The sequence below is a fragment of the Vipera ursinii genome (genome assembly GCF_947247035.1).
Source record: "Vipera ursinii genome assembly, chromosome: 7".
Taxonomy (NCBI): domain Eukaryota; kingdom Metazoa; phylum Chordata; class Lepidosauria; order Squamata; family Viperidae; genus Vipera; species Vipera ursinii.
The window spans coordinates 11166860-11172689 of NC_139521.1; positions in this window are offsets into that span (position 1 = coordinate 11166860).

The window sequence follows — 5830 nt, forward strand, 5'->3', positions numbered from 1 at the left end:
CTCCTCGCTCTTTCCCGCCTCTCTCCCCCCCCTTTTTTTTTAAAAAAAGCTCGCGCGCGCGCTCTCTCTCTCTCTCGACTCCGTTTACTCAGCAGGGGGTCTTCAAACTTGGCCCTTTGATGACTTATGGACTTCAACTCCCAGAATTCCTCAGCCAGTCATGATGCTGGCTGAGGAATTCTGGGAGTTGAAGTCCACGAGTCATCAAAGGGCCAGGTTTGAAGACCCCTGGTTTACTGCGTGCACCTCCCACCCCGCCTTCTCCTTAAGCCAGCGCGAGACCAACCCCACCCCCCAAAGCGAAGCCCCGCCCCCATGCCGTTGAAAAAAAATAAAAACGAAGGGGGGGGGGAAAAAAACCACCACCAACCACCACCCGGCGCGTCATCTGACTTTCTACGCAGGCTTTACTTTCGATTGGCTTTTCGCGAGGGAAGAAAAGGGGAGGGGGCGGGTCAAAGATAAAATAAGGCCACGTGCGTAGGCTTGCTCAGGACTTCGCCGGTTGGGAAGCGGGGCGGGGCGGGGCTAGCAGTGGGCGGGGCTTGCTTCCCGGATGGCTAGGTTTTGGGGATCCTGTCTTTTTTTTTATTTTATTTTTATTTTTTTATTTTAATTCCATTTATATCCCGCCCTTCTCCGAAGATTCAGGGCTGCTTACAAGCTAGCCGGCCTGGCCTGATGGGGGATGGGTTGGGTTTTTATTGTCATTTTAATATATGTATTTACTGTTTTTAGTTGGGCATATGTTTAATTCTTTTTAATTTTTGTATTTTTTATATATCTGCCCTGCTCACCGCCCTGAGTCCTTCGAGAGAAGGGCGGTATATAGATGATATTATTATTATTATTATTATTATTATTATTATTATTATTATTATTATTATTAGCCTGCTTATTAGGGCTTTCACACATACCCCAAGCGGCATTATTACAAAGTCAGCTTAATTGCCCCCAACAATCTGGCTCCTCATTTTACCTACCTCGGAAGGATGGAAGGCTGAGTCAACCTTGAGCCTGGTGGGACTCGAACCTGCACTAATTGCAGGCAGCTGGTGTTACTTAAGGAGGCATTAGCCCACTGCTCCACCAAGGCTCTTGCTTTTGTTTTGTGCGAGGGTGTGTGTGTGTGTGGGAAACGTTTTGGGTGTTTTGTGTTCTCCCGGGCGACGATAAACCCTGCAGTGGAATCTCCAACGAACTTGGGACCTTAATTTTTATTTTATATAGGCTTGCAGGGAAAAGCTGCTCAATGGGAGCTGTGCTAGATAAAGTGGGAGGTATAGTCTGGTTATGTCTATAGGGATTTTTAGTCATCCAGGTCAGGGCTTTTCAACCAGTGGTACAGGTACCACCTGTGGTACATAGGGAACCTGGCAGGTGGTACCCAACCATCCTACAAAAGTGGTAGCAGGGGAGGGGAATGAGCTGAACCTGGGGCAGCACCGCACAAGCCTGAGCGAGAGACGGCGGGAGCTGCAGGGCTGTCAGGACTCAGTGGAAGTGCCAGGATCAGCGCTTCTTCAGGGCTGTCAGGGCTCAGCAGAAGCTCCAGGATCAGTGCCAGGCTCCAGCTGGAGCTTGGCACTGATCCTGGCGCTTCTGAACCCAGAAGAAGCGCCAATCAGCTGGAATGTTGCAGCATCTCCAGGGTCTTGTGATTTACATTCAGATGCTTGGCAACTGATTCATATTTATGACGGTCGCAGTGTCCCAGGGTCGTGTGAAGTGACCAAAACCTGCTGCAACCACCCAGCAGAGAGAGAGGGAATAAAAACCAAAAACACCCCCCCTCCATACCCCTGCTGCCAATCCTCAACAGAAATGCGCACAACAATGAAAACCTCGGACAAGAGGAAGAGCGCCACCGGGCGGGCAGGCAGGTGTCTTGCTTGGCTGTGGCTTGGGGGGGCACTTTTTTCAGTGCCATTGTAACTTTGAACAGTCACTAAGCGAACTGTTGTAAGTTGAGGACTGCCTGTACTTAATCACTTTTTTCCTCTTTTTTTTTTTGTGGTCATCAAGTTTTTGACACCTTGCCAGGCGACTGGTGGTACTCGGATGTTGCCATATCCTAAAAGTGGTACAGTGGGTGAAAAGGTTGTAAAGCCCTGATCCAGGTCACAGTTGTCCCAGAGGTGCAACTGGACTTTCTTGTTGTTCTTTGAGGACATTTTGCTTCTCAACCAAAAGAAGCTTCTTCTGCTCTGACTGGATGGTGGAGAATGGAAAGATTTATGCTCCTTGCAGGCAGCTGGTCATTTGTATTCTTTCACAGAGTCGTTGAGTCCGCCTGGAGGTTTGTCTGACTTCAGGGTCACCAGAGTAGTGCAAATGGGTGTGGAGCTTTCTTGGAACTGTTGAAAGGACTGTGTTGTACACTGGAGACACATAAACCTCCAAGTTCTTCTGGGGAAGGTTAGATCACAAGGATATTTTTGGAGACCTACCAGAGTCCGATGCTTGCACTGTGAACAGTTCCCTTTCATAAGAGCTAGTTCTTATAAAAACATGCAATTAAGAATAAGGGTTAGAAGTCCCCACCCACCCTATTCGCTCCCCATTACTTTGTGTTAATTGTGTAAGCCTCAGAACTAGCATTTCCTTACCCTAATTGATTTATAGACAAGATAAGATAACCTTTATTGTAATTTTTTACTGTGGGCACAATGACACATATCAAAAATGAAATTTAGTTGCCCACTCACAAAGTGGACACATACATAACACACCTAAACATACTATATACAACGTATACATACTATATACAACATATGTATAGACCTACACCCCTACTTATACATAATATATGAATATTAAACACTGTCCATCTTGAACATATATTGGAAGGAGGAACCCTGAGAGTTCACAAGGTTAATACTGTATGGAATGAAACTCTGGCTGAATCTGGATGTTCTGCTTCGGATACCACGGAGCCCCCCTCCTCCCAGAAGGTAACAAGAAAAACAGGTTGTGAAGAGGATGTGTAGTGTCCCAGGCAATCTTACAGACCCTGATCAAGCAATGCTTCTGTGCTATGTCCTGGATGGGATGAGGGGTCTTTCATCAAATATGGCATGGGTCTGGATTATCTTGGGGAGCACCTGCTGCCAGCATCCACTTCCCATCGTCCTGTGCACTCCCACAGGGAGGGCCTCCTTAGGGTCCCGCTGGTCAGGGAGTGCCGGCGGGCGATCCCCAGGGGGAGAGCATTCTCGGTGGGTGCGCCTGCCCTATGGAATCAGCTGCCTGTGGATCTCCAGATCGCCCCCGACCTTCGCTCGTTTCGCCGGGACCTAAAACCTTGGCTATTTGACTTAGCCGGCCTGAACTGAGGGGTTTTAAGGTTTAAAATTTTAAATTTTAAACTGTTTTGGGGCTATTAATTTAATTTAATTTTAATTTGTACATTGCACTGTTTTAATTTGCCCTGTAAACCGCCCTGAGTCCTTCGGAAAAAGGGCAGTATATAAATCGAAACAAAATAAATAAATAAATAAATATAAATATTTCAGATAAACGTAACTGTTCAGATGGTGTTGCTGATTTAAAATAGCCTCAGATGTTCTAGAAATCATGGCCAGCTAGATACACAAGTAGTATTCTTTGTATTGCAGCCCTAATGCTTGAAGGGAAACTATTGTAGGAAAGGTTTATAAACTCTTTTGAGTGTAGTCCCAAAGACCGAATTGTTTTCAGATGTTATAGAAGCAGGGTAACATTTGAAATATGGCTGACTGGGGGATTCAGACACCTCCAAAACAGTTTGCACAAATTTGATTTTATTCGCTTCTACAAGACCAAAAATGCAGGTGTTAGGTTCCTGTTCCACTCCTGGCAGAAGAATTGCCACTCAAGAACATCAGCTTCAGGCAAGAGGAATGCAGATATTAAGTCCTGTCTTCTGCTTTTGTGAATCTATTTTGGGAACGGGAGGCAGGAGGTCAGGTGCCTTCAACACTGGTGGTTGGTAAAGGAAGAATAGTTATGAGAACTCAACTAACATTGCCCTCCGGGTGAGATTCAAGGTGCTGGTGATGACCTATAAAGCCCTAAATGGCATGGGTCCAGATTATTTACGGGAGCACCTTCTGCCGGCGTTAACTTCCCTTGGTGGAGCAGTGGGCTAATGCCTCCTTAAGTAACACCAGCTGCCTTCAATTAGTGCAGGTTCGCATCCCACCAGGCTCAAGGTTGACTCAGCCTCCCATCCTTCCGAGGTAGGTAAAATGAGGACCCAGATTGTTGGGGGCAATTAAGCTGACTTTGTAATAATGCCGCTTGGGGTGTGTATGAAAGCCCTAATAAGCAAGCATATACATAGAATGAAGGCTACTGCTAAGCTTGTAAGCCGCCCTGAGTCTTCGGAGAAGGGTGGGATATAAATGGAATTAAAATAAAAAAATAAAATCGTCCTGTGTGTTCCCACAGAGAGGGCCTCCTCAGGGTGCCGTTGGCCAGGGAATGCCGGCTGGCGGCCCCCAGGGGGAGAGCATTCTCTGTGGGCGCGCCTGCCCTCTGGAACCAGCTCCCTGTTGAGCTCTGGATGGCTCCCGACCTTCGCTCTTTTCGCCGTGACCTGAAAACCTGGTTATTTGAGCTTGCCGGCCTGGACTGAGGGTTTGGGATTTTAAATTTTTAGAATGTGATTTACTTGTTGGGGCTAATTTAATTTAATTTATTTTAAACTTTGTATATTGTGTTTTAACTGCCCTGTATACCGCCCCGAGTCCTTTGGGAGAAGGGCAGTATATAAATCCAATAAAATAAATAAATAAATAAATAAAATTGCACCTAAAAAATCACATCAGATAAATTACAAAAGCCCTTTTCTTCTGAATAAATATTTTAGTCTGCAAACCAGACATGGAATCGGGCTGAGGGCTCTACATATCTGCATATACACAGTAGAGCTTTATCATTTCTCATTCCCAATGAGCCTGTTCCAATTTTCTGGCATCTGCTTCTAACAACAATGGAGAAACAGTAATTATTATTTTTTTATTAAAGAGTTTTACAAAAACAAAATTTTACAATATATCCCCAAATCCCTCCTACCCCAAACCCACCCACTTCCCCCCCCCACTTCCCAGAGCTAAATACAGGATTATAGTTACAATAATCATATTCTAAATAAAAATTATGCATAATATACAATTAACCAAATTCATAATGTGCTTTAACTCCCCTTTAACATAACTACAAACAAAGTACCAATAACAATATCCCACTACTCATAAGCTAAATAGAACTTTTTAGTCCCATATTTGTGCTGAATATAATTTATCCATCTCCTCCAAACTGAAATATATCTTTCCTGTGAATGATCTTTCAAATAAGCAGAAATCTTAGACATTTCTGCAAGATTCAAAACTTTAAACACCCATTCTTCTATAGTGGGCAAACTATCCTTCTTCCAATATTGTCCCACCAGTAACCGTGCTGCTGTTATCATGTTCAACATCAAGTTAGTTTCTTTAACATCACAATCTACCACAATACCCAATAAAAACAATTGCGGAGAAAACTTTATCTTTCTCTTAAAAATCTTTTGAATGTTCCACCAAATTTTGATCCAAAAAGCTTTTATATTTCTACAAGTCCACCACATGTGAAAATAGGTAGCTTCTAAACTACCACACCTCCAACATTTAGACTGTAAATTAGGATACATGTTAGACAACTTCTTGGGATCCAGATGCCATCTATAAAACATTTTATAAAAATTTTCTCTTAAATTTTGAGCCTGAGTAAATTTAACATTTCTAACCCAAATTATCTCCCAAGTGTCCAACGAAATTGGTTCCTGAATATATTGTGACCACTTTAT